Here is a 26,165-nt window from a genome sequence, read left to right on the forward strand (position 1 = left end):
CCCGCACTACACACTACGCTTACATTATCCAACCCTTTATACAGCATACCGATCCCACACACTACGCCTACAGTAAGCACTGTGCCTATATTCTCTTCTCCCGCATACAGCATGCCAATCACATACACTACGCCTACAATCCACACTACGCAAACATTATCTACTCTCTCATAATAAATCGATAACTTTGACTACACTTACGCCTACATTCTCTACCTCCGCATACAGTATACCAATCCCATACAATATACCTACACTACACACTACGCTTTAATTATCCAATCCCCCATACAACATACCAATCCCATACACTACACCTGCAATACACATTACGACCGCACTACACACTACGTATACATACTCTACTATCCCATACAGTATACCAATCTTACACACTACGCCTTCACTGCACATATGCCTACACTGCAACCTATGTCTACACTACACACTATGCCTACAATACACTGGCGGTTTCAAAGAGTATTTTAGGAAACGTAGGATAGAGGAAGATTCTCTTTGCCCAATTGTTGGGGAGGAACCTACCACGAGAAATTTTGTATCACAAATGTGCAACAGGAATGAAGACTGGAATGCAGTGAGCAAAACGCCATTTATAGTCATGACATGCGTGATGGATGCTGAAAGGGAACGCAGAGAAAGGCGCAGGCGAAGCAGTGGCGATTAAATCAACACTCAGATTAAATAGCGGGAACCTGGACGCAGGGACAACAGTGGGCTCTTAAGAAATGAGAAATATGGAACGCCACCCTGAAGTAATGCGAAAGTGGTACCGGGGTGGGCGACGGTTCCAAAATTGAGGCTGTTTTTTAATATACGGGTACACGGTTGCTACGACGGCAGCAATTATGGTGCATTAGGCCTTTTCAGTCCTCCCTAAAAAAAAATAAAAAATACACAATAAGTCTACACTACGCAAAACGCTAACATTCAAAGCACACCACTTCCAAAGACTACGTTTACACTTACGTTTGGGATTCCCCCATACCGTGAGCAAAGATATTTACCGCTCATTAAAATATCTAGTAGTTTACTTTAGGAGCTATTAATTTTGCGGCTCAACTGCCGGCAAATCAACCACTGTGCGCTGCTAGCAATTCAGCTTTGAGTTCACACTGCTTGTTGGCTCGCTTACTGCGCTGTTTAGCGATCTCGTCTACACTTACTACTCGTAGTTTGATAGTGTCTGTGTGCTAATATACGCTGCTCTTATTATTGGCGATGCTTTACTGGTCTCAAAGGCGATCGTCACTCACAAATTTAGTTGGTGTGGTTTGTGTTGGCCCGGCTTCAACGCGCTTCACCATATGTGCATCAATTGGTGATTGTTTTGTGTATTGTTGGTTGATATTTCCAACAGCCTCATCGCTTACTCCAAATTCAGTGCAGTTTTGTACGCATTGACGATAAGTCGGTTAAATCGGTTAACGGCGAGTGAAATTTTTTTGTGAGCTTTTCCTTTTTAAGTGATTGAAACGGTTCGATAAATAAACGAACGATTTAGCTGCATTAAGTTTATATTCAAACAAAACAAACAACGAACTAATAAATATAAAACAAAGAAGTGATGCAAGTGAAGAAAAAAGTGTAATTTAGTGCCATTACGAATGTTTTGTAAAACATCTTCTACTCTTATCAATTCGAAAGTAACTGAAAAACAACCTCATTATACTAAGTGCACGTTGTAAGCTTAGATTTTACCGTAAAACGATGTTCTTCACACTTTTAACATAACAGAGGATTGTTGCTGAAATTTTTATTTTTTTATTTTTTTGTTCCAAAAGTCAAATTAGTTAATTGCAATTAAGGAAAACCATAAAATTTATTCAAGCGTGGACTTTTGACTAAACTTGAGCTTTTGCTACGTTGTATTTTAAAAAAAATCCAAAGAATCTGCAAAGTGTTTCTGTTTTCGCAATAAATAACAACAAAGTGATTTTAAGGTAAGCTTACCGCAATAAGAGTAAAAAAGAACTAAAAACGACTGCAGCGTTGAGTTATGAGATTGATAAACTGGTAAAAGCCCCGAAATCCAAAATCCTAGAGAGATTAATAGATATCTTTATATATAAAAATCACGTGTCACATTGTTTGTTCGCGATGGACTCCTAAACTACTCAACCGATTTTGAATTTGTTTTGCACCCCGTGTGTAGTTTGATCTGACTTGAAATATAGGATAGGTTATATCTCAGTTTATAGTCGCAATATTATTTTATTGCAAAATTTTTTTATATGTTTATACGTAATAATAAAATGTTACTTGTACGCACCGGCACCCATATTTTCAGGTGGTGCGGATATACATCCGTGTAATTGATTGGTGTTTAATTAAACAACGTGCTTATAAATAAAAAATATTATAGCGAATGATGTCAAGTATAGCACATTATCAGGCCCGTCGAGAGGGGGGGGGGGGGGGAGGGGGGATTGCCCCCGGACCCCGGGTCTCTGAGGGGGCCCGGCGATTTAGAAGAGCTAAGAAATTTTTTTTAATTTAGGAGAGTCTTTATTTGTTCCATGTGCAATTTTTAAGCCGAATTTCAAAAGCAACGAATATCTGCATTTAGTTTTAATATTATAGTGAGGTGTGAAAAATAAAAATCTATATATATAAAACAAAAGGCTAAAATGTGATGATAACAATGAAAGCTGTTGATGATTGCTTTAGTACAGAGTAGTATGTTACCCGGCCTATGAAAAGGTTGCTTATGACTCAAAAAAGAAACAACTGTTAAAGATAAACAATGCTTTTCTTCAGTTTCTTAGTCTTTTCTTTTGCATTATTTTTTTTTTTTGAGTCATAAACCACCTTTTCTAAGGCCGGGTCACATATATTATACCGCTGGGTGACTAGGGTCTCGAGATATAGGCCAAAACGTGGACCAGGATACCCGTAGAATGTGTGGGTAATATGAATATCAAATGAAAGCTGTGGCTGGGAGCTCTAAAGTAATTTTCATTGTGATATTCGATTTAGTCGCATCAACCTGGCAAAACTGATAAATATGCATGCGAAGCCGAAATAGAGACATGAATTAATAATACCCACATACCGATTTACATATGTGCTATTCGATTTGCCTAAAATTTGGTATATAAATTTGCCTATATTAGTATTTACGATCCTTTTTTCCGAGAAGTAGACCAGAGACGGACTGGGACTGGGATTGAAACTCGGAGTGTGACTGGGACTAAGACTCGGAGTGGGACTGGGGCTGGGACTGGAACAAAAGAGATAGACTGAGAGATAGATAGAATGAGACGAAGATGGAGATAGATGAAGCGAAAAAGACGGAGGGAGGAGTGAATAAAAGGATTAGGAAAAAGTGAAGAGGGCGAGGGCAGAGTTAGACAGAAAAAGCTTTTTAAAATGTATGCAGATGGGCCAAATTTAGGGCAGAACAACGTGTGCCGGGTCTGCTGGTATATATATATAAAATCAAATATGAATGAAGTAGTACTCTCTTCATCACAACATACCTACACCAAAGGCAAGTCCGTCGATACTGCATTGCATAGGGTGGTTATGAATATAGAGAAAGCCATGCAACAGCAGGAATATGCCCTAGGTGTTTTTATGGATGCTGCCGGAGCTTTCAACAATGTCTCGAAAAGGGCAATGATGAACTGTCTCAACTCGATTGAAGTACATCCGGCCTTAACAAATTGGATTGGCTCCATGTTAAGCTGCAGGATGATCACGTTGTTGCTGTTGTTTTAGCAGTGATTCGCCCCACCTAACAGCTACGACCGATCTAAGTTCTCAGGTGCCGTATTTCCTCAAAATGCTTACGGAGATGAACCCTTAAGCCCCTAGGCGGTGTTGGCTCATCAATCAGATGGAATGATCACGTCGCAATGGAATCTACGCAAGGCCACAACAGAGGAACGCTGTGTGTGCTGGTAATCAACCAATTGCTTATGCGGCTCGACAGGCTAGCAGTCAAACTTAGGTGAGATTTAAGTCATCATAAGCGGCAGATGAAAACCAACAATCAGCTCTCTGATGAATTAGGCGCTTCAGGATGTAAATGCCTGAAGTCGGGTTAATCGCCAATGCGTAAAAAACTGATCTGGTGCTATTAACTAGGAAATTTGACTAATCCTAAGCTTGGACGGATGAACCTACAAGAAAAATATCTATGTTATAGTTGTCCGGAAAACTCCATGTGGAAGAGAGAATGAGTATGTATGCAAGAGGATGCTAGGATGCATGTGAGGTCTATCGCCCAAACTCTCTTATTGGGTATTTACGGCACTTTTTAAAGCCCATACTTTACTATAGGATACTTGTTTGCTGGACAGCCACACAAAAAAATTAAGTATACCAAAAACTTCAGATTTTCAATGCTAAGCATAGCGCGAGCCCTAAAAACTACTCCGTCAGCAGCATAGCATTCCAAACTGCACATCTCGCCTGCAGACCTATTGGCCAAAAATATAGCGTTAGTAGCAGCGCCAAGGCTTAAAGCCTCGGTGCAGCTTAAGTGCAGGCATTATGAGCATAGCAGCATATCGTAATGTAATATAGAGAGAACGTACTATATGATCCCATGCTTGAGCTTCGATGGAGATCGTGGGGCCACAATAGAGCCGGAAGGTTGGCGCAAGGGTGCGCAAATGGTTCGAAATTAACGGAAGGGATCGGGTCTGCTGTTTAATGTGTCGCTCCATAAATAAGTAGATCCTACAAGCTGCCATATTACTGCAGTGTCTTTCAGGCGAAAATTGTAGCCATGAAGAAAGCAAGCATTTGACAGAGCGAAAAGAAGATGCTTAGATGCTGTTATGTCTGAATTTAAGTTTCCTGAAAAGCTAATTAAGCTCTGATGATATTTATATTTTTGGCTTTAACAAATGCGACATGGGTTCTGCCTTCTTAGGACTAGATACAGAAGCTCAAAAAGTGGGTCTTGCGGTAAAAAAGTCGCCACTACTTCGCATGCGCATTTCTCTCCGCTCCCTTTCAGCCTGCATCAATTGCGCCATAACTATAAAGGCCATCTTGCTCACAGCAGTCCAATAATCTATTTGTCTGCATACTCGGGGAACTAAATCCCTAACGGAAGGTTCCACTCCAAAAACTCTGTGTACGGATAGTCTTTCGCCCTGCGCTTTCCAATTCGGAGGAACAATGTGGACAGAAAGAATCCTCCTCTATCCATGTATGTAGATATTCCTAGAAGCCGCCGTACCCGCTCAATATCTGTGTGGCACTTTAGTTCGCCATATTTTCGCTCGTACCATTTTCCTAAATTCCGAAATAGCAGGAAGGTCCAGCGATTTTTTTTCTCAATTCTTCCCACCGTTCTTGCCACATAACTATTGCGCTTTTGTTAGTATCTTCAGATGGTCGGCTGATTCCAAAGCCATACAAATCGGCCATTTCAACTGAGAGTATATCTACTGGGATTACCGTGATAAAACATTGATCGCGTCGTTGGTCCCTGAGAGTAGATCTACTGGGATTTTCCTGGATAAAACATGCATCGCATCGTTTCGTTCCCTCCTGTTTGACAGCTAATGTACCCCACAACAACAAGATGTTTATCAGTTTTCGTGGATTTTAAAGACGTCAAGCTTTTCATGTGGGAACAGTAGAGGTGAAAAGCGCCATAGAAATAATTAATAAATGCAATGCGCAATAGCCTCCGAAAAGCTTATAGGATTAGCTTCTCTTCTCAATGGAAAATTTTGGCTTTAAATAGATTTTTTTTTAATTTTTGTTTGTTTTTAATTTCCATGCTGTTCCTTTTTTAATGGCATAGAGCTGTTTCCACATTCTTAATTTACCTGTTTTATATCTGTATGTACATATCTATGTATGGGAAGTTTTAGTAAAAACAAGTAAGGAAGTCTAAGTTCGGGTGAAACCGAACTTTACATACCCAGCTGCACTCAGAGAAAAAATCGTTCTAAAACGAACGAAACAAGTTCAAAATTAAGAACATTCGTTGACAAAAGTCTGTTAAATACGTTTTTTGTAACTCGTGACCGATGGGCTTGTTTTAAGAACGGTTTTTCCAAGCACACCGTTCGTATTTTATGACCAGTTTGCTATTGATGTGTGAACCTTCTGTGCTCATTTCAACCACTAATTGATTTAAATCTTTCATTCTCACGCTTTGAGAACGATTTGTGGTTGATTTAACATTTTTCGGTCTCAATTCAAGAACGGTTTGTGCTTTATTTTTGTGGGTGGCAAGGGGGGAGGGCAATTTTTCCAATTAGTACCAATTTATTTATTTTTTTATTAATAATAATTTTTTTGTCATTAATAAAAATATTACATGCCAACCTAATATAAAGGCACGCAAGTCATTTTCTGTCAAAAATGTCTCATGCACATACAACTTGTATGAGAGCAACCCAAATTGAATTTGCTGCGTGAAAACCTAACTCGATTTCCCATTTTTTTTCTGCGTGACATTTAAGCTGTAGTCATTGGTGCCGTTTGTCGTATCGCCGTAGTCGTATCCCTGTTTATCGTTACGACGGTAAACCAAAAACCAATTGGTTGGCTACGATATGGTTACGACCTTAGCGGCACCAATAATCGATTGCATTGATTCTCATAAGGTTGGTCGAATAAGCTGTTATAAGGTTACCGATAAAGTACCAATGTCTGCAGCTTTAGATTTGACGTTTGCACACACGCTTTACGTTGTCGCAACGCATACTTATTTGGGTTAGGCCAAAAAACCCCGGTTGTTTGCGTGCGCCACAAAAACGCAGTGCAGTTTTATTACGTTGGCATGTTAATAACAAAAAAATATTATTAAAGTACAAAAATTAAAAAAAAACGCATAATATGCATTTTTTGTGGCTTTCTCTTATTGAGAAATTCTTCTTTTTATTGTTGCAATCTGAATATATACTTAAAACAATTCATAACAAGTTTGAGAATTACCCGTGCATATGTGAATGGAACTGAACGAAAAATATGAGTTAAAAAAATATAACATAAAAAAATCATTTTAAAAAACTTCAGAGTTTGACGGTGATCGAACTCGAGCCACACGACCTCTACGACAACATCATAGCCGCTGGGCCACTACTAATGTTTGGTGCCTTGCGCCAAATGTTGTATTTAACATTGCAGTGCGCACGAATTGTACCGTTTCTTTTTCTTGGGCTTAATTTAAGAACATTTGTTCTCATTAATAGAACATTTGTTCATATTTTAAGCTCAGCCGTTCTCTTTTCAAGAAAATGCTGTCAGTTCAAGAACAAGGTTGTTGTTTTAAGAACAGGTCGTTCGGTTTTTCAAAAACAAAGAAGTAAGAACATGAAAAGTTTGAATTGAGTACGGTGGTGCTGGATTTTAGAACGGCGTTTTTCTCTGAGTGTGTACACCTGAAAAGCTGTTGTTGTTTGTTTTGTGTGCTCAATAGTGTTACATGGCTGCGCAATACATATGGTTCTATTCTGAACTAATTTTTCTTCGAGTTATGGCTTCCGAAACATAGAAAATTGCTTAGTCATAAAAAGGGCGGTGCCACGCCCATTTGTTAAAATTTGAAGTTTTTCTTATTTATTGTTATAAATCCACTTGGGAAATTAAATACCATTGACATAAAGTTCTTTTTTGCAAAGATATAGTTTATTTTATTCGTCTACGACTCTTTTAAATCTTTTATATAAAAGTGGGCGTGGTACTTAACAGATTTCGTTAATTTTTCTTCAAAGCATTCCGAATTTTGTTGCGATAGGTTTAACGATTTTTGATTTATAATTACTTAAATTTGTAAAATTGATTTTATCACAAGTGGGCGGTGCTACGCCCATTTTAAAAAAAGTTTTCAAATTTTTGTCAAGAGTCTCAATATCAGTCTACACGTCAAATTTCAACATTCTAGGTATATTATTTACTAAATAATCATTTTTTTTTTGTGTTTTCCAAAATGCTGTATATATAAAAAGTGGGCGTGGTTATAATACGATTTCGCTAATTTTCAATACCAATCTATACTGCGTCCAGATAAGCTCGTGTACAAAATTTGGTGAAGATATCTCTCAATACTCACTCAAGTTATCGTGTTAACGGGCAAACGGACGGACAGACATGGCTCAATCAATTTTTTTTTCGATACTGATGATTTTGATATATGGAAGTCTATATCTATCTCGATTTTTTGTATACCTGTACAACCAACCGTTACCTAATCAAATTTATAATACCCGGTGTACAAGTACAGCTGTGTATAAATACATAAACTTAATTAGAATCTCAACCAACAAAGCATTATATTTACATGCAGTAAAGTCAAGTCTGTACTTTCGAAGGTTGAGGAAACAATTAAAACAGACTCTTGTTTACAAACAAATTCTATGAACAAATTTAAACTAAATATGTATGTATATAATGGTGCATGAAAAATATTCAATAACAAACAAAACAACCCAAGAGAATCCAAGAATCTTATTTCCCTATTTACCTACTCATTTGTACTTACTTGCCTTTAATAGTCAATGTTGTTATTGTATATTTCACTGGCCACCTGCTTGCAGCTAAACACCTACGCACAATTGGATACTGGATTATATGTAGCTACCTAAGAAAGATGAGTGGCCTACAAAAACAAGTTGTAACACAATTTTAGATCGTATTCTTTAAAATCTTCTTTTAAGTTGGCTACAAGAAAAACAACGCCAATGCATTTACTAAAATCAGCGCAGCAAGTGTTGAGTTTTAGTTTTTCTTTTTTCAATGCATTTCGTATTTTCTCTATTTTATTGCTGTTTTTGTTGTTATTGAAGAAGATTTTTCTTTTAAAGCCATTATTTGCTTTACGGTTTTCTTTGTATCTATTTAATGTTGCTGTGAAATTATTTCGATTGTATCGATGCATTCTAAAAATATGTATGTATTTAAGTACAGCATCTGTGACGCAGCAGCGGGCGTTTGAATGAGGATGTTTGTGCATTATATAGCATTTTTCATTATTTGTTTAACGACTACCTGTTTTTTGTTTAGTGAGTAGTGTGAAAGGTCGTCCATAATTTTTGGGTTCTACAGCATGTTGTTTACTTATGGCCGCGTCACAATCAAATTTTACATATAGACGCGTTCAACGCAATCTTAAAGCTCCGTCAAATAATCAGTTTTTCATACAGATGCTTTTAACGCAAGCATATGCGAAATTAGTAGATTGCCCGTATTTTTATGGAGAACGGCAGATCGAGCAACAATGGCATCATCTGACAAAGAAAAGTAGACACTTTGTAGAATTGTTGTACTACTGGAACTCATATGCCAAACAGAAACGGCTTCCCAGATTAGTATTCATAGTCGCTGACTAAAATACTCTTTAATTAAAATCTTGCCTAAATTAAAAATGGGATTTAAAATTTTGGTCTGTCATAGACATATTAAACACAGTTTTCAGCTAAAATACGCATGGACAGGGTATCCCCATAAAAAAGGCATTGATTGGCGTTATGAAGAAATTTTTTAGAAGTTTTAAAAGTTCACCCTGTTCCTTACAACCGTGGTTACTTGACTCTACGTATAAAAAATTGTAACGGATTGTAAAACAGATTTGGGCTCCTTAAAGTAAAGGAAGGAACAAGGCTATTCACTCATACACTCGTATTCATGTTGTTCATGTTTGTAAGGATGTTGTAAAAAAAAGTTGTTTGCATTAAGACAGATGTGACGGCCAAAATAATGCAAACCTTAAATGTTAGGTGGCCCTAACCGTTAAAGCCGTTTAATGTAATAGACCCCAAACCGAAAAGGGATATCTCTAACCTCGATACTAATAAGTATGCAAGACATTCAATGATAATCAGGTTAAATCAAATTTATGTATGTATTCGCAAAGTCAGCATAAATAAAAGGAGTTTAGTATAGTTTTCCATAGGAAAGAAGTGACCTAGAATGTTGAGCCATTGTATATGGACCTGAAAAGTGGTAAGTACCTTTTACATTAGAAAATCATTGAACTCAAGTCGATTATGACATAGACTAAGAAGGTAATAAAGGAGGGAAGTAGTTCAGCAGCGTCCGTACCAAGCAGTTCTTAGAACTTTTGTTGCTAATTCTTGTTGTATTCCGTGTTTTATTTTACACTTTCTTTTAAGAGGAATTGGCAAATGTAAAGGGGAATAGAAGATACAAAAGGAAATACCAGCAGAATTGAATTCAAGAATTCTGTAATGTAATTCAATAATTAGAAGTCGGAAATAAGAAATTGTTCTTTTATTAATAGATATTCACAGAAAACCGAATAATTACCCCCAAACGGCTTCGAAACTGGTGAAAATTGTTTCAGCGCAAAACGCCTTTTTAGTTAAAGTATGAAAGTCTTAAATTTTTTTTTTTTGCCAAAATATCTTGACAGAGTACAAGTCTTACTTTGCCGCCTTCGGATTATTGCTTCCGAAATTAAAACGCGTCATTTGACACCTCTCCCGAAATTTTTTGACATGTATTAAAAATCGACGCCTGTGGTAAATAATTCCTTCCATTGAATATTTATCTCTAAATTTAATGCCAAAATCAGTATAGGATGCTACTTTTTCCTCAAAAGATACTAAAATATCAAAACTCACAAACAGCTATGAATGCGGATCAGTCTTAATTAAGGATTTCGCATATGTGGAGCCAAGTAACCATCGCACATTTTAAGATTGTGTAATTTTCATCACAAACATATTAATACGCATTCTAGCGATAGCAAATTAGCTCCTGATGTATATTTGCTTGTCGGGGAAGACTTTTTTCATTTCTATTTAAGTTCATCGCATTTAAATAGCGAATTGTTTAATTTCTCGCAACTTTTGACAGCAGACCACCAACTTAAAAACGATTTAAAAAAATTAAAATCGCGCTCATGTCATTTTAAATTTAAAATACTTTTTTAGAGATAAAATAGTGTTGAACTGGACTATAACAGACTTAAAATGATATTTAATTTATAACCATGTTTAAACCAATAAAACCCTATTTTATTTCGGCAATGATTACGGGCCATTGTGTTTGACCTTTCAGCCTATTACTTTATGTGGAGGCCTTTAATGTATTTAAGTACTTCATCAGGCTTTTTACTCCTCACTTCATGTCAAATAGTTGGAAGAGTCCCTGCTTTGCCAGAGCGACGCATTCGCAGATAATGTGAACCGACGTTTCATCCTCACCGCACGCACAGATTTGTGTATAGGATAGGTTTAGCTTACTTGTTACATACTATACCGCCAACTTCAATTGCATGGATTTCTGCTTGAAAAATAGTAGGGTAGCATCTTATTGATATCGATTTCTGGAAGTTCGGCCCATAGATGCCAGCTTTCTTTTTTCCGTCATCAAATTTGTATCCATCGTAAACCAGACCTCCGAGTCAGGGTCAGTGTACGAATTTCTTGCTTACCAAAGAATTCTGTCCACAATTGACCATTGTATAGGGCCATTGCATTACGTAGTGGTGTGGTGGAAGCGTGATTTGCCCACCACAACGAAGATCGTGGGTTCAATTCCCGGGCAAAGCAACATTAAAAATTTATAAACAATTTTTTTCAATTAGAAAAAAGTGTTTCTAAGCGCGGTCGCTCCTCGGCAGTGATTTGACTAACAGTCCAAGTGTATTTCTACCATACAAAGATTCTCAGTGAAAACTCATCTGCCATTCCATTCGTAGTTGGCGGAAAACATGTAGGTCCCGTCCTACCAATTTATAGAAAAAATTAAAAGGACCATGATGCATCTCTTCGGAGATAAATCCCTCCTTGTGGTTTTTTTTATTACTTTCATGTGTTCGCTCTTTATCTCAGATATATTTTGGAGCACTTTCTACTCTTTCTCTATTAGAATGGTATTCCTATCAAAACACTAAGCAGGGGCCATTCTCATCGCACCCATTACTCCAATACAAACCAGTCGATGCAGTTTGCTTAATTTTGTTATTGCTGTTCTTTGCGTGGTCTCCGGCTATTGGCTTCACAAAAGTATTAAATGTCCAGATAACTATTTTGGCAGATAGCCGCCATGCTCTGCCATAGAGTTGAGTACAAGCAAAGGAAGCTTTTTTTGCTTTGTTTAGAGTAGCAACTAGATAAGCATTCCACATGAGGGTTCTATCCAGTGTATTTTGCTTCCATTGAAAATCGGAATTGATAGACAATATTTTAGTATCACAACACTTCTATATGGCGCAGGGCTTGTTGCATTTGATTATATATTATTTGCTCATGCATCCCTGTGATGCAGATTACTAAATCATCTGCATACCCTTTTGTGTCAAATCCATTGGGTTTCAGTAACGGAAGGAGTTGTTGTTATTGTTGTAGCGATAAGGACACTCCCGAAGGCCTTGGGGAGTGTTATCGATGTTGATGGTCCTTTGCCGGATGCAGATCCGGTACGTTGTGGTACCAAGCCCGATCATTTCGGGAACGACTTGTTATGATCACATGCCACCTTCTTGGCCATACCGCCCTCCCACCTCTGCGCTACACAACCCCTAGAATCTGGTATTTTAGTCGCCTCTTGCGACAGGCATACCTACCGCATATATATTCTGACCCCCTAACCCGCTAGAGGAAACTGAAGGAAGTCATCTATGACTACGGTCTACAAGAGAGAAGAGAGTACAACCCCTTGAGCACATCCTCTAAACTGAGTAGTCTCTCCCAAAAAGAAGATAAAAAAATCAAAATTTGTTTAATGGATTTTTCCGACGAACGAAAGCCGCCTTAAAATCATATGAGAAAACTTGTTATAGTTAAAATATTGTTAGAAGGAATTTATTTATTTATTTATAAGACTCGTTGGTTGAGCGTAAGGATAATGTGTTTTAAGCCCATCATCATTAATTAATTTACAATATTTTCATATAAAATTAATAATAATAATATCTAATAACAATAATAATTAAATCATAATTAACAACTTATAACAAATATTTTAGGTTTAGAAAGATTTATTCCTTAAAATATGAAAACAGAAATAAAGGTCATAAGAATGAAAAAGTAAAAGAAAATAGGAAGAAAAATTAGATATTTAAAAACTTAAACACTCCCAATTTAAAGCTCCTGGAATTTGTTATCGATTTAATTTTGTTTGGTAAAGAGTTTCAGAGTTTGACAACACTAACAAAAAACGTTCGTGATGAAGTATTATAATGATGTTTTGGTACGATGAGGTTGCGTGTTCTAATCGAATGCGCAAAAGCCAACTTTTCAAAAAGGTACTTTGGATGTCTCATATTAATGAGTTTATGCATATATATAAGATTATGGTACTTCAAGTAGCAAGTCAGATTGCAATTGAGTATCTTGTAATTAAATTGTGAGATGTGGTCATACTTACGCCTACAAAACACATACCTTGCACAGCTGTTTATGGCCATTGCAAGTTTTCGCTCAGATGCGCTATCTAGGTGCCCGTAGATGAGTTCGCCATAAGAAATGAGTGGAACTATAAAGGCTTTCACCAAACGTAATTTTGTGTCCTGCGGGACGAAGTTAGCTGTGTACAACAGCTTTCTTAGAATGAAATAAATTCTAGATATGATTTGGTTTATATAATCGGAGCACCCAAGATATGAATTAACTTTGTAACCAAGGCTAGTCACAACTGACTCGAAATTTATAGACGAGTCCTCTAAAATTATTGGAGGAAAGAATTCCTCACAATTTGACCTGTGTGAAATACATATGGCTTTGGTTGTTTTTTGCGTTAAGACTCAAATTATTAGATTTGGCCCAAATAGAGATTGAATGCAAATCATCATTGATTCTAACTATCAAATCTTCACATAGTCCTGTTGGACGGGATAGATATACTTGTGCATCATCCGCATACAGGTGTATGGACACATTTTTACAGCAGTAGACCATATCATTAATAAAAATACTGAACAAAATCGGGCCCAAAATGGATCCCTGAGGTACCCCCGAATGCAATCTTCTTAACTCAGAAGCCCTATTATTTTTAGTCACAACCTTTTGCCAACGATTACTAAGGTAGCCTTGGAGAAGTCCAATAGAGTTAAAACAGTTAAATCACCTTTATCGAAGGACGGTCTAATATCATCAATTACTTTAAGCATATCAGTTGCACAGTTGTGAAACTTTTTTTATCCTGACTGGTTTTCGGCAAGAAGATTATTGTTGTATAGATAATCAACTATTTGCGTAACCATTAGCCTTTCCAAAACCTTTGACAAAGAAGGAAGTATGCTAATTGGCCGAAAATCTGATGGAATGGATTAACTTTAGCTATTTTCCAGGAGTCCGGAAACGTCGAGGTAGTGATGGAAAAATTCAAAATGTGTGTTAGGGTTGAAAGTATGAATAGGATTTTCAGCTTTATAAATTTTAAGCTTTCGTTGTCCTCTCCAATGGCATTCGATTTAATTGAAAAAATATTTTTTAGAATATCATACTCAGTCACGGTTGAGAAGTCAAATGTTTTTTCTGTTGCAAGTAGTAAGCTTTCATTCAGTTTAAAATCTCAGCTGCTTTGGATAATGTTAGATTCTAAGAAGTAATCATTCATAGAGTTGGCGTCTAAATTGCATTCTATACTAGTTTTACTGCCAATTCCAACATACTTTAGATGGTTCCACAATACTTTGCCAGATAAGTTTACATCTAACTTGGTACGGTAGTGCTGCCTTTTAGAGTTTTTCGTGGTCAGATTAGCTTTGTTACGGGCAGCGCATTATGCTTCCCAGTTTTCGCGCGTTGGTGTACGTTTCCAACGTATGTATAGCTGGTTTCTGGTTTTAAACTTTGTAATACCACTCTTGTAAACCATGGAGGTTTTTTATTGGAGACTTTGACCATTCTTACAGGGATATATTTATCATAAAGTTTGAGGTGTTAGAAGAACAACCGTTTTACGTTAACGGGCCAATTGTGAATGCCGATATTGTTTATTCGTTTTATGCCAAGTATTTTTAAATTCAAAACAAAAAAAAAAAAAAAATAAAACCGTTCCTATTTTTCATTTGACCTTAAATTCATTATTTACATTAAACGTTTTTTGAATTTCGCAAACCATTAATTAAGTTAATTTACTTATTTTTATTTTAATGTTTATATTTTTTTTCCTTTTTACGCTAGAAATTTTGTTAATGCTTGCCGTATGGGTATCTCCCAAGCAACGCTGGTGTTGACAAATATGCAAATATATGTACGTATTTATGTAAAAATAGTTATGTATTTTGAGCAAACAACAATGAAATGTCACAAACGCAACAAAATGAAATTGAACTGACCCCGGTATTGCGGCATAATATGCAAAATTGTAAACACGTAAAGCAATAAAATTTTTGCAAAGTTATACATACAGATGCGTGTGCACTATAATTGTTTTTTTTTTTTGTATTTATATTTATATATATTGTTTGCTTTAAGATGAGCTTAAGCTCGATTTTAAGCACGTAAAATTGTAATTATTGAAATTTACAAGATTCAAGTTCTCATTAAAAACTTATGTGTATTTAGTTTTTAACGTGCTTCATATCTTCATTTTTTTTTATATATTGTATTTTTTTTGCATGGTTGCACATACACAAATTTTGGTACTTAACCCGCACTTTGGGTGTTGTTCTATATAAAACCCAAAAAAGTGTACATTGCTAAAAAAAAAACTATATTAAAAATAGAATTTGAATTATAATAAACAACAAAATTTATATTGCTTTGGTCGGTAATTGAAACCAGGATGTTCAGTGTGAAAGTCGGATCACCACCACACCACTGCAGTTTGCTGTTATCATCTGCCATGACTCAATACTCAACGGCGTTGACTAAAAATTAGTTTTGATATCACTCGGAAAAGTGTAATATTGTAAAATTATACCATACTTCTTCATATTGCACTGTTTTGGTGCTAAATTTCAAAGTACACCAAAACTAGTTTTGACGTGGCTTTGAAAAGTGTTGATACTGCACGTAACTTTTTGAGTGTATGTGGTCATTCTGTGAAAGTTTCCAGAGGTTGACACTTTAATCATTTTGTTTTATTTTATTTTATTGTATTTTAAAATTTTCTTTTATTTTGTTTATTTATGTTATATTGTTTTATTTTTTAGGATCGCGGGTTCGAATCGAGCTCAAGGCCTAACAATAATTTTTTATCATTATTATTGTTATGATAATTTTTTTCTTAATTGAAAAAATTTTTAAATTAGAATAGAAGAAAGAAAAAATTTAGACAACTGCCAAAGCTCGTTGTATAGATCCATTTCGGGAACTGCTAAATTCCTTCATCGGCAACGTTTAGGCGCCGCTGCTATAAACATTCAGCCATCACAGCGGTTTTTTGTTTGTCTTCATTAATCCTACTTCTATTCTGGTTCGTGCCAATTGATATTCACAACACTGCGACATCTGTTGCAGAATGGCTGTGAAAATTGGACTTGTTTGTTGGCAATGCGGTATCTTAATGAAACTTGGTATGTAAGTTCCTGGGCACTCATCTCAAATCGCTATTTAAAATGAACGAAATCGGACCACGCCCACTTTTTCGATATCGAAAATTTCGGAAACCGAAAAAGTGCAATAATTCTTTACCAAAGGCGGATAAAGCTGTGAAACTTGGTAGGTGGATTACCTTATGACGCAGAATAGAAAATTAGTAAAATTTTGGACAATGGGCGTGGCACCGCCCACTTCTAAAAGAATGTAATTTAAAAGTTTTGCAAGTTCTAATTTGGCAGCTGAGTAAGTAATGTTTGGTTACACCCGAACTTAGCTTTCCTTACTTTTTTTATTTTATCTACTTATATTTAATTCTATTTTGTTTTACTTTACTTTATTTTAATTTTTTTATTTTATTTTATTTTTATGTTATTTGTTATTTTATGTAATTTTATTTTATATCGTTTCAATTCATTTCATTTCATCTTATTTTATTTTTTTTTCTATTTGGTTTTACTTGATTTTATTTTATTTTATGTTTTTTTATTTCATTTCATTTTATTTAATTTTAATTTTTTTTTTTTATTATTTCATAACAACCAAGAAAACGCAATTTAAGAAGTTACATAAAGTTACAACGCGTTGTAATGGCAATCCAGTAAACGCCGGTTATTACTGCTTCACGAAATGAACAAAAAACTTAAGCGACGAACTTGCTTCGATATCACTTTTAGCGCTCAGACATACACCATCTCTTTGATGAATTTGTTAATAATAGCTCCGTTTTTTGGACTTTTTTTAATTTTATAAACTTCATCAGACTTGTATATATTTATACACAAAAACTGGTGTAAAATCCCGCGTACATACATTTATACATATTAGCCTTAGTATCTCTGCATGTCATGTGGCATTTATTTTGCAATTTTTTCGTTAAACCGGATCGGCTTTGAATGCATTGTAAATGTACGTAATAAATGCCTTGTACTGACTTAATCTTTGATATTTTTGGTTGTAAAACACCTGATTTCGATTGAAATCAAGTTTTTTTTTCAACTAATATTTCATATACACTGAAAGAAAAAGAATGGTAAAATCAACCGAAATACGGGTCAATTCAACCGAAATTTCTGTCAATTTCTATCCATGGCAACAAGATGTTGAATCAACTGCGCACAAATCGTTGATTCGTAATTGACCGTTTTAGTAGTCAAATGAACAAAAAAAATTGTTGCGACAGCTTTGTATGAAGGTACCTATGTTGACATATAAATAAATAAATGAAAGGCGCGATAACCCCCGAAGAGATTTTAGGCCGAACTTCTCTTCCAATTTGCATCGTGCTCTTTTTTAATTTTTCTTACAAATTGGCGGGACGCGACCTACTTGTTTTCTGGCGACTTCGAACGGTATCTGCGAGGAATATGAGTTTTCACTGAGAGCAGGATACACTCGGAGTGCTTGCCGAATACCGAGGGGGGCGACTCCATTTAGAAAATGTTTCTTCTAATTGAAAAAGCTTGTTTCTTAAATTTTGATCTTACTTTTCCCGGGGTGTGAACCCAGGGTCCTCGGTGTGGTAGGCGGAGCACAATGCCAACACACCACGGCGGCCGCCATATAAATACGTAAATATGTGAGTACATAAATACGCATGCTTGCTACATATATATACATATGAATATAGAAATGAAAATAGTAGTCACAAAATGGTTTCTCAATTCTTTCAGTTGCAGCTCAGCTCATTCTCAATTTCTTCTCTCGCATGTAGTTGCCACACTTGATTGTTTCGAACAAAACTTGTAGTATAAATGTTTGCGTAACATTTTAAAAGAGAACTTGTAAGTTATAGAAAAGTTAAGAATCAAATCGCAGGAAGGTAATTCACCACTGGAGTAACTTCACATGTAATTCGGCAAGTTTAATTTTCGAAACACTTTAAGTTGAAACGATTCCAAAACAACTCAAACATTTATTTTGTCGGAGACATCAACATTAAAAAAGGATGTTTTTCTATTATCTTATTAGATTCGATCGCGTGAGTGAAAATTCATAAAAACTTGAACAAAATGTTACTAACTTTGGAAAAATCCTGTTCATTCAAGCAAAACTTTTGCAACAAGCGGGCGAAATTTTGCATTTCGCTTGAACGAGAAGTTGCAAAATTGTACCCGATAAATAAGTATCCCGGTATCTCATAATTTTTTGCACAGTAAATTCAAAAAAGGGGTTTTTCGTTTTGTATTTATAACTGAAAAACTAGTTTTTTATTGTTTTCCCATTTTGTGTGTTTTTTCGATTTGGTGGTTTTCTTATTAAGGTGTTTTTTTTTTAACAAGTGGCACCATCGTCATAAGCACAAAGTAGAGAGCGCAGTGAGCGTAAAATCTCTTTGAAATTTGCTCATGTATTGGCAGTTGATCGCCTTTGAAATGACCTGTAAAATCAGTTGTGTTAACAGAAAAATCAGTTAGACTGATTGGGAATCTGTCAATTTTACAAAATTTTGTTAGCTTAAAAGCGACAATTTCTTTTCTGTTGATATGACTAAACTAATTTGCTCGCTTGACAAAGAACTCGGTCGAATTAACCATAATTCGATCAATTTCACCGAATCTCCGTTAAGTCAACAACAACAGAACCGATTTGTTTATTTTACTAGCATCATTTCTTTCAATGTATTTATTTGTGCTCTTATAATCATGTACATATGTATTTAATTTCTTTTATTTTTAGAGCTATTCATTTTGATTAAATAAAATTTTATGTAAACGGTAAGCTCGTTAATTGTACTGGCTCTGGCAGTGCGTGCCAGCAGCATAAAACATTTGAGCAAGTTTTGATGCTGCGCAAGCGCACTTTTATACTTAAAAAACCTAAATAGGGTGATTGAGACTTTGGACAGGTGGTGAGTGAGAGATCACCAAGCAATCACGTGCATTTGCTTATCATTTAGTTTTATAGTTGATGTCTTGTATGTCTGTAAATGTGAATTCGAGCTAAATTACCAAAATTTCATGTGCGCACTTATATAATATGTAATAACTTATAATAATCGACCAAGTTCTTGTTTTAACCAAAGTAGGCGCCTCATAAGCAGGAAAACAAAAATCCTTTTAGATTCACTATGGGCTTTTTGAGGCAACTTCTCTGACGAATTTTGTTGTGATAGGCTTAACGGGGTTTGCTATATAATTAATAATATATGTAAAATAAATTTTATCACAAGAGTCTGAATATCAGTCCACATATTTAATTTCAACATTCTATATGTATTATTTACTAAATAATCAGGGTTTTTGTGTTTTTCAAAATGTTATATATGTTAAAAGTGGGCGTGGTTATTATCCGATTTCGCTCATTTTAAAGAGCGATGAGAGCCAAAGACCCTAATACTTTTTTCGGGAATAGTTTGTATTTAAAAATGTCCCAGCAGGGTTAAAAAGTAATTTATCTGAAATGAATTGTACAATTGAGTATAGATTGTTCGATTACATCCGATATTAGATACCCTTACTTGTTTTAAATATGTTTTTAACAATTTTTTATATACATAGCGCGTGAGTTTTTATGCTTATTTTTAATTAAAACTGTTTTTATAATATTACATAATTTTTACTTTCATTGCAATCAGTTATGACTGCCAATTTATTTTTTTAAGAAATGATTTGTTTTGTTTTAGTATTATTACAAAATACATACATTTTTAACCTTTATTGTTATTTTTTTTTTTTTTTTTAATTTTTGCTTTTATTTGTTTTTTTTGTTTTATTTAAGAAATTTATTTTATTGTATTTTATTTCGTTTTATGTAATTTTGAAAACTTATTTTTTAGTAAGGTTCTTATAATTTTTTATTTTGATTTTTATTTAGTTATTATGGTTTATTTTACTTTATTTTATTTTATTTTATTTTATTTTATTTTTTTCACAAACAAATTTAGTTTTTTCATACATTTTATTTATACAAATTTTAAATGCATGACCTTTATTCTTTTTACTTTTTTTTTACAGAATTTTTTAAATTTTTAATTTTTGCATTTTATTTTATTTTCTTTTATTTTATTTTCTTTTATTTTATTTTATTTATTTATTTTTACAAACAAATTTAGTTTAATTATGACCGCCAATTTATTTTTTTAAGAAATAATTTGTTTTGTTTTAGTATTATTACAAAATACACACATTTTTAACCTTTTTTTGTTATTTTTTTTTTAATTTTTGCTTTTATTTGTTTTTTTATTTTATTTAAGAAATTTATTTTATTGTATTTTATTTCGTTTTATGTTATTTTGAAAACTTATTTCTTAGAAAGGTTCTTGTAAATTTTTATTTTGATTTTTGTTTAGTTAATATGGTTTATTTTATTTTATTTTATTTTATTTTATTTTTTTCACAAATAAATTTAGTTTTTTCACACATTTTATTTAAACAAATTTTAAATGCATGACCTTTATTCTTTTTACTATTTTTTTACAGAATTTTTTAAATTTTTAATTTTTGCATTTTCTTTTATTTTATTTTCTTTTATTTTATTTTATTTTATAATTTATTAAATTTTAATGAGCTCGAGGCAGTTTAAAAAATTGAAACACAGTTTAAATTTTTATATTTCAATTTTATTTGGTCGATATTTCGATCTCATTCTGAGATCATCCTCAGGAACTGTGGACAAAAACAACAATTAGTTAACATGTAAACAATTTTCAAACCCTAAACATAATACCACTTACACAATTGAATATGTTTTACCGACTAACAAGATGTACGAAAAAAGAAAGCGTAGAAGTCAAATAAATATGAAAATATAAACAATTTAAAACACCGTAAGTATAAACAAAAATCTACAAAAACAACAATACATAGGATGACGAACAAAAAGACATAATCATTTGCATTAACACACAAATGTACATATGTACATATATATTTGTCATCCCACTGCATTTGTTGTGTTGAGCTGCAATTCTAACTAGAACAGTGTTGTTGTCTTAAAACTAAGTCGCGGTAAACGCGCGCCAGCTGATCAGTGTCTATTTTATAATTCATTTTCGTGTCATTAGGGGTGTTCGTTATGTGCAGCATTTCTAAAGTATATCTTTTGCCGTAATTTTTCTCCTCGTGTAAAATGGATACATTATCGAAATCGGGATAATGTCCGGTATCTTTGCAATGTGACGACAATGCCGTATTATTGTCCGAAAAACTGCTTCTTAATTTCACATTTGACCTGTGAGCGGAAATCCTTGTCTTGAGTTTCATTTTTGTTGTCCCCACATATACCTTTTTGCATAAGTGGGACCCGTCACCATTACACGGAATCCCGTAAACTACATCAGACTTCTCTTGTTTGGGAATTCTATCCTTTGTATTGCTGTAGAGTTTTCTTAGCGTGTGTTTATAAGTTGACGCGATCTGATATTTATCTCTGTCATAGAGCTTTGAAAATTTTATCCTTTCCGTTATTCCTGGAACATGAACTACTGATTTGTATATTTTTCCCTCTCCTTTGGCTATGTTGGTTCTCTCCTTATTTTCGGTAAAGTATGTTCGAAGTAATTGCTTTATGGTTGTCATAGGGAAGTCATTCTTTGTCAAGGTTACTTTTATTTCGTCAATATTCTTTCCGTGAAAAATCGTGTCGCTTATCGAGAGAACTCTTCTAATGAAATTGCTTACGGTGTTTATAATTGTTTTTTTGTCATGTTTTGAATTAAAATTAATAAGTCTTCCAGATGCCGTGGGCTTTTTATACCAGTCAATCAACAATTTGTTATTCTTTCTGATAATAAGAGTGTCTAAGTAGGGTAGCTCTCCATCTTTTTCCGTTTCTATTGTAAATTGAATTGATTTATTGAAGTTATTAAGATCGTTGAGCATCTTGTCGACATCTTGTGTCCTAACAATCGCGAACAAGTCGTCAACGTACTTAGTTAATAAGCGCGGTTTGTTGGCAGTTTCCATCATGAATTTGGATAGTAGTTCCTCCATGACTATATCTGCTACGACAGGTGATGCTGGTGATCCCATAGGCATTCCTGACCGTTGCTCATATATTTTTTCATTATATTTAAAGTAACGATTTTCCATTATGCAAAATTTAACTATGTTTAAAAACAGCTCTTGCGTTAACTTTGTATGGTCTTTTAATTCATTCCATTTTGAGGATATTATCTTTAATGCCAAGTCTACTGGAATGCTCGGGAATAAGGACACTACATCAAAAGACACTAGAGCTCATTAAAATTTAATAAATTATAATATTTGAAGGCAAATAAAAATATATTTTTAAAATTATTTTATTTTATTTTATTTTATTTATTTATTTTCACAAACAATTTTTTTTCACACATTTTATTTAAATAAGTTTTAAATGCAGGACCTTTATTCTTTTTACTATTGTTTTTTTACAGAATTTTTCCAATTTTTAATTTTTTAATTTTTGCATTTTCTTTTATTTTATTTTCTTTTCTTTTATTTTATTTTATTTTATTTTATTTATTTTTTTCACAAACTTAGTTTTTTATTGTCACACATTTTATTTAAACAAATTTTAAATGCATGGCCTTTATTCTTCTTACAATTTTTTTTGTTTTTTTTTTTTTGTTTGTTTAAGAATTTTTTCAATTTTAAATTTTATAATTTTTGCATTTCCTTTTATTTTATTTTATTTATTTATTTTCACAAGCAAATTTAGTTTTTTTCGCACATTTTATTTAAACACATACGAAATTCATGACTTTTATTCTTTTTACTATTTTTTTACAGAATTTTTAAAATTTTTAATTTTTGCATTTTCTTTTCTTTTATTTTATTTATTTTTTTCACAAACAAATTTAGTTTTTTATTGTCACACATTTTATTTAAACAAATTTTGAATGCATTAACTTTATTATTTTTGCGATGTTTTTTACAGGGTTTTTTCAATTTTTAATTTTTGTATTTTCTTTTATTATATATTTTTTTCACGATTAAATTTATTAATTTTTTTTATTTTCACACATTTTATTTAAACAAAATTTAAATACATGACCTTTATTCTTTTACTATTATTTTACAGAATTTTTTAAGTTTTTAATTTTTGCATTTTCTTTTCTTTTATTTTATTTATTTATTTTCACAAACAAATTTAGTTTTTTATTGTCACACATTTTATTTAAACAAATTTTAAATGCATGGTCTTTATTCGTTTTACAATTTTTTTTTTTTTTTTTTTTTTTTTTGTAGGAATTTTTTCAATTTAAAATTTTTTAATTTTTGCATTTCCTTTTATTTTATTTTATTTATTTATTTTCACAAACAAATTTAGTTTTTTTCGCAAATTTTATTTAAACACATTTGAAATGGATGACCTTTATTCTTTTTACTATTTTTTACAGAATTTTTTAAATTTTAAATTTTTTAAATTTTGCATTTTTTTCTTTTATTTTATTTATTTTTTTCACAAACAAATTTAGTTTTTTATTGTCACACATTTTATTTAAACACATTTTGAATGCATTACCTTTATTATTTTTGCGATGTTTTTTACAGGGTTTTTTCAATTTTTAATTTTTGCATTTTCTTTTATTTTATTTTTTTTTCACGAATAAATTTATTTTTGTTTTTGTGTCAGAATTTTTTCAATTTTAAATTTTTTTAATTTTTGCATTTCCTTTTATTTTATTTTGTATTTATTTCCTTATACATACAAACGTACATATGTATAAGAAGAGCTATGTATTTATTTAGTTTTTATTCAACTTTTATATACCATTTATCAAGGCGCCTATTTTATCACTTCAACCGAAATTAATCGCCTTTCTTTTATGTTAAATTAAGCGGGTTTTGTTATGCATGTTCCTTTCATATATGTCTGTATATATAGCTCCATAAAAACCATAAAGCATTTTAAAAAATGCATGTGATTATGGTTTATGAGAAAGAAAAATTCACGTATACATTTAAATTTTCTATACTCGTGCATTTGGTATCAGATCGACATACCCACATGCTTACATATCTACACTACAGCGATAATTTTCAAATAATAATCATTACTCGCTTTAAGTAGCTCTTACTTGCTCTAACTCCAGCATCGTTATGTTATTTTATGGAAATTTTCGTTATGTAAATTGAATGTTTGCCTTACAGTTGTTGAGTTTAATTTCTTTTAATTATAACAATTTTCTTAAATATTTTTGCACAGCCAATAACACACGTTTTACGCTAGACATATTTAATTAATGCAATCTGTGGTTTTTCTCAAACAAACAAAAATACAAAAACTTATATTAAATGCATTACTTATTTTGTAATATGCAATATAAAAGCTGACCGTTGATGTACTCACTGAGCTTGAGAGCAATGAACTCTAACATTTTAAAAGTGCTTAATCAAATTGAAGAATGTAAGTACTTAGTGCGATGTGATATTTGCGTCGTGATCGTTTTAAATTTTCCTACAAATTGGCTGGACGGGACCTAAATGTTTTATACCGACTCCGAACGGTAGCTGCAAGGTAGATGAATTTTCACTGGGAAGCTTTTCATGGCAGTAATGCACTCGGAATGTTTCCCAAACCACTGCCGAAGACCTCACCCCAGCGGGTTAGGGGGCTAAGAATATACCCGCCGTAGATATGCCTATCGTAAGAGGCGACTAAAATACCAAATTGATTCAAAGGGTTGTGTAGCGCAATATATAGCTTCTCCAACCCAACTGGCAACCTCACCTACGTGGCGAATCTGTTTCTTTAACAGCCGGGGCTCTGGCAATCCTTATGGATTAAGGGGGTGGGAGGGCGTTATGGTCTAGAAGGTTTCATGTAGTCTTACCAAATCGTTCCCGAGATGGTCGGGCTAGTACCTTAATGGTGTTTGCTACCGGAAGGTACCGAATCTGCATCCGGCAAAGGACCATCAACATCGATAACACTCCCCAAGACCTTCGGGGAGTGTTCTTATCGCTACAACAACAACAACACCGACCCCGCTTGGCAAAATTTTTGCTAATGTACAATTTTTTTTTCCTAAATTTTAGATGTTGCTTTGTCCGGGACTTGAGCCCAAGTCTTTCGGTGTGGTAGGCTGAGCATGCTACCACCACACCATGGCGGCCGTGCTTTTCAATACTCAACTCGGCTAAATCGGTGCTCAATATGTCTTGGTATTCCACGCTTAAGTTTTCTTAAATGATATTCGAAGACATTCTCTTTGACCTAAAACCAGATGTAGCTCTCAATTATTCCAACGTCGGAGCCACTACTAAACTATTCTAAAAATATAATTTAAATTAAAATAATAATAAAAAAAAATGTATGTTGCTTCGGGCGGGATCACGTTGCCACCACACCACAGCGGCTTGCTGTTCCCATATGCCACAACTCAATACTACGAGCAAGAGCTTTGACCCAAAAATTTGTTTTGATATTACTCCAAAAAGTGGTAACACTGCACGTTATTTTTTTAATGTGTATCAAAAGTTTGGCGAGTTTCATCCTCTCGTCTACTCGTGTTGCACAGTCTCAAGGCCAGTTCACTATAGCAACATATTAGGAACCATCTATCAACTCCCTCGACTGTTCACAACTTCTTTCTTCATCTATGAAGCGATACTTGTAGTTAACGTCGGCATACACTTTTTTTCATAAATAAACAGGTCGATAGTAAAAGTGTAGATGGGTATTAATTTCAATTGCAGTTTAACTCAAACCAAATAAAAGCCGAATCACTTGCCAATTGTCTACACTGAAAGACTAGCAAAACCATTAAATTAGGTTTGTTGTTCTTGTATT

General features: G+C 33.7%; 1 protein-coding gene across 2 annotated transcripts in view; it reads left to right on the forward strand.

Annotated features, from left to right (window-relative positions):
• Positions 1–1,327: 1,327 nt before the first annotated feature.
• Positions 1,328–26,165, forward strand: part of Ptr (Patched-related) — a 126,085-nt gene continuing 101,247 nt past the window's right edge. Inside the window, exon 1 of one of the 2 annotated variants that reach the window (XM_067771481.1) lies at positions 1,328–1,961. The gene's annotated coding sequence lies outside the window, so the exon portion shown is untranslated. The remainder of the gene's footprint in view (positions 1,962–26,165) is intronic. The other variant, XM_067771480.1, reaches the window with a different exon arrangement.

Source organism: Eurosta solidaginis, chromosome 3 (assembly GCF_040869045.1).
Source record: "Eurosta solidaginis isolate ZX-2024a chromosome 3, ASM4086904v1, whole genome shotgun sequence".
NCBI lineage: Eukaryota > Metazoa > Arthropoda > Insecta > Diptera > Tephritidae > Eurosta > Eurosta solidaginis.